The sequence below is a fragment of the Belonocnema kinseyi genome, chromosome 2 (assembly GCF_010883055.1).
Source record: "Belonocnema kinseyi isolate 2016_QV_RU_SX_M_011 chromosome 2, B_treatae_v1, whole genome shotgun sequence".
Taxonomy (NCBI): Eukaryota; Metazoa; Arthropoda; class Insecta; order Hymenoptera; family Cynipidae; genus Belonocnema; species Belonocnema kinseyi.
The window spans coordinates 69140024-69153934 of record NC_046658.1 but is presented as its reverse complement, the minus strand read 5'-3'; the positions used below and the strand labels follow the sequence as shown (position 1 = coordinate 69153934).

Below are 13911 nucleotides of genomic sequence, written 5' to 3'. Positions count from 1 at the left end.
AAGGGGACCTGCTCTACCAATAACCTTCTTACCTTCATTTATTCGTCTATCTAATTCCTCATCTATCTTCCCGTCCCTAGTAAATAAGCTACCAAGTTATACTCCAGTCCTTTCCGAGGCTATTTTGTAGTTTAATTGATCTAAATAATTATAGTCCAGTATATAATATAATTTTTGATTTTTTAATTTTCAAAAATTAATAAAGATTTAAATTTTTTAATTAATTAGAGGATTTAAAAAAAAACAAAGAAAATAATAATAAAATTTGAAATTAACTAATTTAACTAATTTGGTATTACCAGATTTAACTTTAATTTAACCAATTTTTTACTATTTTTCTTTGCATGAACAGCTATTGATTTCTTATATAAATCCAACTGATAATCTTCTAATTTCCTTTTTCAAATTTTTTATAATTTTTAATTTAATAATAATATTATTGTAACTTTTTATCCATAGTTAATAATTTATCAATAGTCTAAATAACCATTTTTCCATGTTTACCTCGCTTTTAATAGAAAACAGCATTTCAAATCGAAAAAATTTCTTTTATTATATTAATTTTGTATAACTTTTTTCATAGAACAATTGAGAAAAGGAGAATTGAGGATACATAATAAATACTCGACATGATATAAGGAACTTTTATATATACGACTCTCTCCTGATGAGGAAAACTTATAGTTTTCGAAACGTCGAATAATGTGAATAAAGGATTCTTTCAACACCTTAATCCTATGGTCTGAATTATGTCATTTTTAACATCTTATCCATTGTTTTAATTATTAATTATTACAACAATCAGACAAATAACATCGCTTTGCAACATCTTTTATATCTTAACTTAATTTACGTTATCTACAGATGCTTTAAGAAATATGTATGGAAAACAATAATAATTTATTTAAAATTAAAAAACTAAATGTTAAAAAATATTTTGACGCCATTTTGAAATTTTTACCCTTAAATTTATAATCATCAATTGCAATATACATTATTATCGTGGCTGTAGGACTTTAATTGTTTAAGTTATTCAACTTTCAAATCGGTTTTTTGGAATTCTTTGTTTTAACAAATAAATAACAATTAGCAAAGAGAGATTTTTTAAACTTTCGTTACACATATTTAGTAAAGCAATGCAAAAGGTTTCATTCAAACCGATGGAACGTCGCCGGGTTCCGAAGTTTAAACCCTCTATGACTCCTCTATTAGGATCCTACAGAGTGTTTATCATTAATGGGCCAGAGAAAAAGTACAGAAAAAATAATATTATTGAAAACAAATTTCGTAATTATTTTAAAATTTAATTTTTTGTTTATTTAAATTATTTGAATGGTTTTAATTATCTTAAGCTTTAGCAGAAATTTCTAGCCCATTTAGCGCCTGAGAATGCACTGTCCTATATAAAACTCTGTATAAACAAAAATTATTTATATATAAAATTTGTATGATACCTAGCTTTAAAAGAAATGTCAGTATAGCTAATTGATTTAAAAAAATGATTTTTACGGAGCAGTGAAATTTCTTTCTTTCAATAGCGACTTTTTTCACTGACCTATTCCAACTTTGCTTGAAGGGTCATAATTTTTCAAACCATTAGTATAGGTTCACCGAAATTCGATAAACTTCATTATGTATATGATAAGTACCATTCTTATTTTTTTCACAAAAATCATACGTTCTCAGGAATCATGAGATTAAATTGAAGGGAAATGAAGAAAATTCTCGCGATAAATCTGGGTTGGGAAACTTTTTCCCTCATAAACCAATGAAGCAAAGTACAGTTTCATCTAAGCCACCGTGTTTAATTGAAAAGAGTCGACTAAATAATTAAGTGCTCAGCAAGAGTATAGTTTTCACTCAAGACGGTTATTAATACGCCTATTTCGCAAAAATAAATATTTTTTATAGTCATATGTAAAACATACTTGTTTTCTTAAAGGAATAAAATTCTACTGATTTTATTGAATTTTAAGTGGCATAAAAGTCACACTTGAGACCCACGTCGTGTCATATGTGCATAGACTTTTCTCATATGATTGCCGTTAATAGATATACCATGTACTATCAGCATGATGATCGTATCGTGGAGGCTTTGGCAAACATGTATTTTTCATTTAAATTGATTGACAAACTTATGAGCTATAGAATAACTACATACGAGTATTGAGCAATAAGACTGATTTAATTTAGTTTCAATTTCGTCATTTCCAGACAATTTTTGATTAAAGAAAATAGTTTTGAAAGTTAACCATTGATTTAAAAATTCGTACCTTAAATGAAATATTTTTTGGGTAATAAAATCATTTAGTGGTATTTTTTCAAGTTTGATAAAATAATTAACGTATAACAATTAAAATATGTGGCCTTCGGAATTAAAAATTATTGCAAATGAGTGCGAGTGATTTTATAGTTAAGCAGTTCCAAATTTTGTGTTCCAAGTTTGGAGTTCGACATTGAAAAATTTTAATTTACGTTTTTGAACAAAACAAAAATGGTATTCTATCAATAGAATTATAACTGATGAAACACATAATTTCTCGTCCTATAACTAATTCAATTTCAAACATTTTCGATATCCTAGAGCATCAATATAATATAATAATAAGCAATAATATAATAGTATAATATAATATAATATACAATATAATATACATTTAATATTTGTATACAGAAGAAACGTCCAAAATACATCCTATGATACCTTATGGATATTCCAAGACTATAGAAATTTTCGTCTTGTTAGGATATCTAGCAATTATTCAGAAAATATCTCTATTACCTCTTTTGACCTACTGGATATCCCGGTAATAAACGCGGGGAATCGTTAAGAAATAACAATTCCAAATTTTAAAAATCTGATATTTTTAAACATGTTATTTTCTACTAAATACCTTAGACAGAAAAATTTGCCGTGATGGTGGAGAATTTGCACAGACGCACTAGATATTATATGTACATTATATGAATATTTTTCAAGATATTTTTCATGATATTGAATTCATCCCTCGCGACAAATCAACAAATGATTCTAAATCAAACTAGAACTATGTTTGAAATAAAAAAAATATTAGTTTGGTCTTATAAGAATTTGTTTGATTTAACCAAATTCTGTGGGAATTAAACAAACCTGCTTTAACCCGTGTAGAAATTTCCCCGGTTGGCCCTACTACAACAAGGTTTCTGGTTGGATCCCGGCCGGGCTACCCCTGACTGGGTTTCATGGACAGGGACCGGTCGGGAGCCGGTCGGGCTAAAATTTTCTCGAATCACCAAATCGGGAGCCGGCCGGTTACTGGCCGAGCCAGCCCTGGTTATATCTCATGGTCGGGAGCCGATCGGGTACTGGCCACGATAATTTTTTGTCAAAATTACACATTTTTTAAGAGCTGTGATGTTATCAAAGACGTAATTATGGATGATAGATGAATTATCATTTGAAAAGTATAATATAAAGATTTATTAGAGCAGTGAAGCAGAAATAAGCTGTTTTAAATTCTTTTAAAAAATTACATAAATGTTTTAACTTATTAAATAAAACTGTTATCAATTTTGGTATGTGCATCAGCAGAAATGTTACAATTTTCACTATTTTCAGACAATGTTTAGTCTGTTTCAATAAACAGTCCGAAAACCTCACTTAGTTCGCTCTTAATTATTATTTTTAATTAAATTATACTCTTGTGGATACATTTTTTTCTGTGCACCTTCCTTACCTAAAATCACCACGTGATTTCCAATGTGAAACAATTGCTACAAGGTTCGATTATGAGTGGTTGAAATTCTACTTCAATTTCCTGACCAGAATTGGTAAACTTGATTTTACCTTTAAAGTTCACCGTATTCTTTACGATGAGCCTTAAAAGACAAAAAAGTTATTAAATTTTCGCCTTAGGCAATATTTTTTACCCGCTTTGTGGCCGGATTACCCGACCGGATCCCGGCCGGTATTCAAGCCGGGATCCGACCAGTTTATCGTGACGTTTTTAGCCGAATCCCAGCCGGATTCCCCGACCAGCACCCGGCTTTAACCGGGGCTATCCGACCGGGACCCGGCCGGTTCCCTGATTAGATTCCTACATGGGAACTCGAAAAAATTTATTAAATTCAGGTATCAGTTTTTGTTCAAATCAAAGAAAGTATATTGAAGTGTAAAATTCAAACATTTTTCTCCGTGCGTATACCATAGGCCGTTTAATACAGGAATAAAATATCCTGAATTTCTTGACATTCTTGGGTTTCTACATGATACACAGGTGATTCACGTATGATATCCTAGAGGCCACGATCCGTGGCGTAATCAAATTCTGATCATTTATTAAAGGTTAGAACATTGATTGAAAGAGAGACGAAAAATAAAATAAATTCTACGTCATAAACAGCTTTTATAAATTTTTCATACCTATTTTAACACTATTTATAATTAGAAAACAATAGGCAAAATCTACTAAAATGGAATATTCTAAATTAATTCTCATAAAATTCACATCTCATAACAGCGCCAGAACTTTTCCTATATTTTACCTTTTTTTTTAAATTCTCTTATACGTTAGTTTATTTTCCGATCGAATTTACTGAATATTAAAGTAAACACTAACTTTAGCATAAATTTGCAATTCCAAAACTATAAGCTCTTCTTTTGCAAAAAATGTTCATTAAAAACTTAAATTGTTTTTTTTTTCAGTTTAAAACATGCTTAGACTTTAACCAACAATCGGTATTGCGCTATCTAAAATACTTATTTTTTTTTAATGTATCGGTAAGTCTTTTATTTACACTCGAACATCCATTTATACACGTCATTTATTTTTACGAGAAGCGATGACAGAACAAAATTAAAATAGAGATTAAAACTCAAAAATTAAATTTGAATTGATTAGCTTTAACTGCGCTTTTGATATTTTTGAACATCATTTAGCAAACAAAATTAAATCTAACTAAATTTCACAACTTTTAAAAAATTTTAATAAAAAAAGAAGAGGTCCTTGATGTTCGACTACTGCTACTTCACGAGAAAACACTCATCGTGACCTTAAATCATTTATTTTATTCAATCTGAAATTGAAAATAGACAATTAGTGTCCTTGAAAAGACATAACGAAGATTTATTTGTTAGTATACGAGATAGAGGTTTTCTCATTTCTATAGTGCTAATACAAAACTTCAGACTTCACATGGCTACAGCCCAAGACGTCTTACACGTTTTTGTAGATATGTATCACAGAAAAAACACAAGATAAACTTCACATCGATTTCTGACGAAAGATTCTCTGCAAAAAAATTAACTTCACAGGATAAACTTTACACAAATATCGCTTAAACTTTCTTTTGTTTTCCATGAAAAACACATATTTTTTTGAAAGGCGCGAAGTTGGCTAAACAAAACTTTATCGCTCTAAAAAATGTCCTGCAACACATTTTATTCTTAGTTTTTTCTGTGATAGAGTGATAAATATTATTATTATTATATGGAAAAAAGTTTTTTTTGATAGCAGGTATTAAGTAAAAAGGATTAAATAGCTTAAGAATTTTTGTATCCAGAAGGTTAACAACTCTATTGTCCTTATCAAAGTGAATCTATCGCGAATCAAGGTATTATAAATTATAAGGTCATAGGGAGAATGATGAAAAAATAAATACACCTGCCACAAATAATACTGTATATGCTCACGTCTCATGTATATATCCGTATGCATATCTCGTATATAATGCGAGTCATTCATTTCGCATCCAGTATAATTACTTCAGATGCTAAAGGACATGACTATATGAAAAAATGTTTAATCCTCACGACGTACGATTACATTCGATCTTTATCACATTTTAGTGATACTATTTTATGAAAATATTATATGTGTGTGTGTGTGTGTGTGTGTGTGTTAATAAGATCTAATTATTAACTTGCAGATTATCAAAATAATCGAAATAATTATGGTCATAATCTATAATCTGACAAATGCAGATAACAATATTTCATATGTAGAGCATAATTTAGATTTAAACTCAGATGGTGCTTTTATCTTTTTTGTAAGATAACTTGAATTTAATTTTACATTAATTTAAATTTGTAATTATAGAAATAAATCTACAGATGTGGTTTTTGCTAAAAAAAATCGTAATTGTTTCGCACCTTCTTTATACTTTAAAAAGTATATATAAATATTGATAAAAGTTGCATTACATACAACCAATAATTTTTCTATAGTAAAATTATTTATAGTTTCGCGTTAGACTATAAAACTCTTATTTATATTACTATCATTCTGGAGAATCAAGTAAAATTAACCAATCCATCTGTATGCTTTTTTTTCTTTTCATTAAAGACAATAAGCGAACTATGTTTAATTGACGACTATACAACTTTATGAAGCGGAAGGAATTTTGTAGGGGAGAAGCGGGTAATGCGGCGCGCATAAAATATATTAATCGGTAGGAAGATAAATACACATATTCGATAATGTGATGGCAACATATGTAACTCCTAGATCAATATCTGAGCTCTGCATTATTCGTATGAACAATTGAATCTATATCAATTAAACCGCTTTACTCGCTTCTCCCTACAGCTTATCCTGGAAACTATTATACATAAAATTTCCAGTTAGTAAATTATTTAATATAAAATAAATTAATTTGAAATTATACAATTTTGTACCATACATTTATACTTTGACACAATTTTAAGTAAGTCCGATTTTTACATTCTTAGGTTTTTAATAATTCGCGAAAGTAAAAAAAAACGAATTTTTTCATTCATTCAAGCTTCACATTTAAAATGCTTTAAATTCTGAATTGTTCCATACTTAGATTGACAAAAATTAAACGCTTGAATTAAAAATTTGAGACTTTTTTAAAAACTTTTCACACCCTTTCAAATATTTTTAATAAATTTGTTTGAATTTGTTTTCGAAAGCAATTTCAAATTCAAAATGTTTAAATTTCCAGGTTTTAAACACTTTTTACTCGAAATGTTCCAGTTTTCTGTGCATCCTTTTTGAAATCATACATTTAAAGTTAAAAAATGTTCAATTTTGAGATTTTTTTGCACGGCTTGAATGATTTTTTAATTAGATGTTGAATAGTTCCGAACTGTTCTAATTAAAAATTTATGAACTTTGAAAGCTTTAATTACAAATATGTACTTTGTTAAAGACCGTGACTACGTGCACTGAAATTCCAGTATGAATAGTCAGATTTTTTCGGGATGCATAAGCATTGCCTTTTTTTAAAATTTACCAATTCAGCTGTGTTTTAATTGGCGAAAATTATTAATTCATGAAGTATTATTGTTTAGAACTGTTCACTCTTGAAGACCGCACTAATTTGAAAGCCTTTTATTTTGAATGCTTCTATTTTTTCTAGTATATTTTTTGGTTTTATTTTTAATTAAAATATTTTAAAATGTTTAATTCCAAATGCCTCAAACTTACAATTGTTTCCTTTTTACGTTTTCAAATAAATCCCAAATTTCACAAAATAAAACCGGCTACAAAATCTATCCCAATAATGGATATAATTTTCAAATTATACCTTAACTTTCACACATTTTGTAAAAATTCGTTGATTAATTAATTTACTCACAGTCCCTCCGAGGGTGGCACAGATCCAAAAATCAAGAACTAAAATTGGTCTCAAGCGATAAATAAAACCATATATGAGCACATGAACACTTAATTCCTACGACACTTGTAATTTCCACACAGTACATAGAAAGAAGTCAAGAACTCACTAATTAATCAAAAGAAAAATTTAAAAATGATAGAAAAGTTAGAAAAAAGTCGCGAGTCCCTCCGGGGCTGAGGGTTGGAGGATCAAATGAGACTTGATCCAATGTTGAACCTTCATTTATAAGAAAGTTTCAAGGATTAAACCTTCCTTGGAAGGGGCAACCACGAGCTGCATGGTAGTTCCCTTACTCGACATTTCCACGGTGGTGGGAGTCGTCATACTCTCGATCTTCGACTTTCAAGGTCATTTCATAATTTGTTCAGATATATTTTGGGAACATTAAAAAGTGACTTGAAAAAATCACATTCTCATCGCGCGCTGCACGTGCAGGAGGGGTTTGAACGCGCACGTGGCGCATGTTTGTGAAGTCACGCGCTTCCCGCTCGATAATGTATTTAACTCACGCTTCGCGCTCGGTTTTTGTACTTCTCCCACATTTGTGCATAGACCTTTTAAAATTAAAGGTCTAGTCATCGACAACTGTAATTTGGAGATTATGAATTTTCTTTTGTTGAAGTTCCTTCGGCTTTCACGTACGCATTCTCATTAGCGTCTCGCGCATTACACTCGATTGAAGTTCATATGTTCAAAGCGTGAACTTTTCTATATTATTTTCAACTCTATCACATTAAATACACACACATATAATATTAATTTGTGTACCTTGGTCTGGGATTACTTATTTAGATATTGCAAAATAAAGTACAAATTTTGTTCTTAATGATTATCTTATTATTTTTCAGAATTTGCTCTGATATTGAAACAGATATATTTTAATTGTCTCATTTTTATAATTAAAAAAAGTGCGCGTCCTAGCAAAAAATGTTAGAAAGAAAACATGTAGATCTAAGTTGCACAAACAATTGTGTTATAAACATTTGTGTTATTTAAAAAAAATTTATTTTAATTTGTTATTTTTCATAATTAAAACAAAAAATACGCTTCCTAGCGTAAAGTGGATCTAAGCAAATTTGTAGATATAATTTAGATGAAAAAATTTGGTGAATTTAAATGTTATTGTATCTTGTATTATTAAAAAAAAACTACGTGTCCTCTAAAACAATGATAATTAATTTATAGATCTTTTTGGGGCGAATAACTTTTTTTATTCATTTTGTGTACCTTGCGTAATTTTTCCAAAAATATTATTTTTTATTTTTAATGTTATTTTTCACGATTGAAACAAAAACAACGCATCCTTTCAAAAACTTATAAATAAAAAATTTGTTGATCTTTTTTGTTTGATCAATTTTTGTCTATTCATTATTTTTCGCACATTGTGCAATTTTTCCAAAAATTTAATCTTTTATTTTCAATTTTATTTCTTACGATTTACACAAAAACTTGAAAACTTGGCTTCCCATCAAAAAATGATTAGAAAGACATTTTTAGATCTTTTTTGAGGTCATAATTTTGATCCATTCACTTTGTTCGCATCTTGCATAGTATGGCCACAGAGTGAAAAATTTTATTTTTTATTGTTTTTATCGGTAGTTAATACCTGAATCGTTAGTTGCAAAAAGCATGGTTAAAATAAGTTTTTTGCAAGGATAAAAATGTTGTATTTAAAAATAATGTTTTTTAGTTTGAAATGAGATCTTTAGTAATAATATTTTGATTCCTAAAAACATAGAAAAATGATCTTATTCAAACCTCAGATATTTGTCACAAAAACTATACCTTAATGATCTCTTTAAACTTAAACCATTGAGAAACTGATGACAAATAAGTAAAGATTTTCACTGATGAACACTGGAATCTCACTGGCAAATAATGTACAATGTATATATAGATGTATATAATTTTGCGGATCGTGCTTAAGTGCGGTTTTAGAATTTATGCAGTACATTGTACATTTGCAGAATGATGTTATTATAAGATTTTAATTGTTTTTAAGTGAGATTGGAATCTTTATTTCGGCACGCTTATCGTGTTTGCTTATACATTTTAACAAGAGTGAACAATGACGTAAATCACGTTTCCAGTTGTATTTTTTAAATAACGATACACGTTAATGAATCGCCGAAAACTAAGGTTGCTTTTCTCTTACTTATATTGGATGTCTCAGCTAATTTTTCACCAATTTGCACCAAACTTTTCAAAATCATTAAAAAAACGCCAGACCTAGCGATGCAATACCAAAATGAAAATATCGATATTATTGAACCGATAAATCGATGTATTTGATATCGATGTTTTTATGTCCAGTATTCCGATACCTTAAAGATCTAGAAAATATATTTCCCCTCTCTCAATTTGATGTGCGGCAAGTCACATTTGGGGCATATCAAATTGCGGTTTCTCTCACTTGGAAAAATTTGAAGTTCGCATGAAATTGGAAAAAATACGGCCAGTCACATTCACGGTCCTTGTTTTCAGAGTATTTTCGGCTGTGAAGTCTTATGTTTTAATCTTTTTAATTACAGTGAAACCCTTCAATAGCCCTCCCTTCTATAGGCCTTCCGAGAATTGACACCGCGTCGCAGTAGGTGTAACAGGAGCTGCACGGGGTGTGCAGGGTCTGCGCTTGTCACTCAGGTGAGCACTCAGGCGTGAACAAAAACCAGAGCGAGCTATAATGAGGTGGTCCCCACCCACCATCAGCCATAAATCTGCGCTATAAAAGAGTTTCACTGTATTCTTGTTTCATTACTTAAGCTAGTTTATCATACGTTCACGTAGGCATATTGGCAACTGTCTTCAGTATAGAAGTGCAAAAAAAAGTAAAAATAATTTTAAATGCGTGTTATGCCAATAGCTACGTTACTTTCAAGGGGGGAGGCTGATCCAATACTAAGGTTATCAACGAAGGATGATAGGGGAGGAAATTAGCCCTAAATTGGTAACGTAGTTAAGAGCGGCCCCTAAGGTACCAAGTTTTATCAATAATTTTTTTCATGTATTTAATTTAGATTTGATTAAATCACATATTTGATATTAACTCACGACATCAGACGTGCCGATTAAAAAGTGATGATGAATTTCGAGTTCATTATGGTGCGAGTGATATGTGTTCTATTGAATCGTAAAAAATTCTTTACTTCGCTATGATAGAAGACTGTAGGACATGCTAGACAAAGGGGGAATTAGTGGTTTATAAAACGAATAACGATAAATGTGGGGAAGTTGATATATAATTCACTTTTAGTCTATAATGAATTTTGCTGTACTGAAATTAAATATCAATCTTGATTTAATTGGCCATAGGCCCAAAAGACCTGTATGTCTGTCTGTCTGTGAGCACGATAACTTTAAAAAAAAATCAATCTATTAGAATGGCCTTTGATACACTCTTTCAGTGTCCTAAACTGAAGATCAAATTCGTTAGCCAGCCATTTTTGATAAAAATTCCAAAAGTGAGCACATTTTGAATATTTTTAAGACCACTTTTTTCAAGATTCAAAAATGGTCTGTTCGGGTATTCATAGTATTCAAAAAGGCTAACAATATATCCTAATGACTTTTTTCATAAAATCAAAAATAACTAGAGATATAGCATTTACAAAATTCCAAAAAAAGAGAAGAAAAATGTTGCATGTTGTAAATTGTAATAATATACATTTATGGAAATGATATATAATTTGAGGGATAAACTCGAGTGCGAAGCACGCGATACGTGATGAGAATGTGTTCGTTAGAGCCGAAGGAGCTTTAACAAAAGAGAATTCACAATCACCAAATTACTATTGTCCATGCTTTGGCCTTTGGTTTTAAAAAGTTTTTGCACGAGTGTGGAGAATATACAAAGACCGAGCGTGGGGCGCGAAGTAAATACATTATTGGGTGCGAAGCACGAAATAAATATATTATCGAGCGCGAAGCATGCAGCGCGCGTGATGAATGTGCCCGCAAAGCGGGCAGAGTTTTTATGTTCATTTTTATTAGATAATTCAAAAGAGTTTTGTTCATTTCCTACTATTTAATTGAGAATCGGATTTAAATTAAGATTGAAATTAATTAATTGTATTGATTGAACGACATTTTTTGGCTTCAAGATCACGCATTTTTTTAAGTGAGATTCGTTCAAATTTGAAAAAAATGAGGAATTAGAGATGTCCTTCGTTTAAATTACGCTTCAATACATACACCATTGATTTATAATGTAAACGGAAGCTATTATGACATTCATAGAAACCAATAATTTCACGGTCGAGATGAATCAATCTCGATATCGGATCCTTTATCGAATACGAAAAAGTCTGTTAACTCATAAAATACACATTTATTGAGTTGAAAACAGCAGAATGGTAATATAACTGTTTTGACAGGCACGCTTCATAAGCACAATGCTGGACCTTAAAAAAATGTTTCAAAACTTTAAATTAGCTGTTTTGAAGTTATTCTTCACCTTTTAGGTTTGTTACTTGAACTTTGGAAGTGATAAAAAATTAATAAATTTGTGGACCTGATCATTTTTTAGAGACTTATATTAAGTTGTTCCACGTGTAAACATGTGCATTTTTTTAGGTGATCGATCCCTCCCATTTTTTTCCGGAAAAAATGTATTTTCTTATAAGTTATTTATTCATTACTTATTACAAATTTAATAATTCTCACTGGCAAAAAATTTAAACAATTCTAGAAAATTTAAAATACACTACCGAGCTTTTAAAAATAACATAGCTTGACAAATTTCCATGTATTTTGGAACTAATTTTCAATTGTTTAAACAATTTCTATTTGAATAATTTTTTTAATGCACTGAATTGTAAAATGTTATAGTATTTTTTGGAATTCAAAACACAATTAATGAATTTCATGAGTTAGGTTTCATTGTTAAGAAAATTTTGCAATTATTTAATCAATTTTTGTTTGTTTAAACAATTGTTTTCCTTGCAAGCATTGCGAAGTCCACTTTTTCTGGAATTAACGACGCAGTTAATGAATTTTAAGTTATATGTTTTGTGACAAAAGTTTTCAATTATTTAGACAATTAATATCACTGGCTCCTTTTGATAGGAAAGATGAAAATTCTGGTTTTTTCGAATGTTGCGCTTGTTATTCAATATCTTCCGAAGTATCTTCTTATCTCTAAGGTATCGATCTGAAAAATAACGAATCATATCGTAACTGGAGAAAATGATTTTAGAAAGCTCTTATTGTTTAAACAAATAGGGTATAAGTTCTGAGATAATAACATACTGAATAATAAACGGCATAGTGTAAGTGATACGAAAAACAGGATTCTCTCCAGCTTTCCTATGAAAAGATGCATGTGAATGATTATTAATTGTTTAAATGATTTCAAATTGTCTTTCAAAAAAAGTAACACTCTAAATATTTAAAAATAATCATTTAAAAAATCCTGCCTTTGTGTCATTAATTCCAGAAAATAATACATTTTCACGATACATAGGGAAAAAAATTGTATAAACAAATGAAAACTGTTAAAATATTTTCAAAATATGTTAGCTTTCGGTAACTGCGTCGTTAATGCCAGAAAATAGTAAATTTGCCAAATCTATCGGCGAAAAAATTGTTTAGGCAAATGAAACCGACCATTTTCTATTTGAAATTTCACACTTATTTCCAAAGACTGAACCACGGATTAATTTTGACATATTTGAAGGAAAAAAAAGTATGGAATATTTTTTGGGCGTCATTTTTGGAGGTCCCATATTTTTTTATGTTTAGTTTGAGCCTTATATTTTTACGGGTTGGAATTCTGTGTTCGGGGAAGAAGGTACTTGATTTCGATTTATTTTATATTAGAATTTGTCCTGAATCTGCCTGAAAATTATTAAATACTCTCTAAAATTGGATTAGCGATTTTAACTGATTAATCTGTTAATTTGAATAAATTTGCAGTGTCTTTCGCTGTTATAATTGGTGAAAATCCTGAATGATTTGAATCAGTTCACTATATTTAGTGATTCAAACTGAGAGCAATAATTGGGTAAAAAAGTTAATGACATAAAAATATATACTTCCCGCGATTTCGGCAAACACATTGCGTATTGTTATAATTCTCCAAAGAAATTTGGTAGAGACTGCGGAATTCATAGTTCACTGATTTTCTGTTTTATCAGTGAGAAGCCCCTTGATAAATATAAGTATATATTCAGCAAGTCAAATCTATATGACTACCATATAAATATGTAATTATATAGTAGAGTAGTCCTATAATTACTGTTTTCTCTTCATATTCTAGAACAATTGTATCAGATATCACACAATACACTA

The 13911-nt window shown here is 29.9% G+C and overlaps 1 protein-coding gene across 1 annotated transcript in view; it reads right to left on the bottom strand.

The window, feature by feature from the left end:
- The window catches only part of LOC117168238 (putative metabolite transport protein HI_1104), a 39844-nt gene extending 32023 nt beyond the window's left edge, over positions 1-7821 (bottom strand). The window contains exon 1 of the mRNA XM_033353727.1: positions 7582-7821. The gene's annotated coding sequence lies outside the window, so the exon portion shown is untranslated. The remainder of the gene's footprint in view (positions 1-7581) is intronic.
- Positions 7822-13911: the final 6090 nt, after the last annotated feature.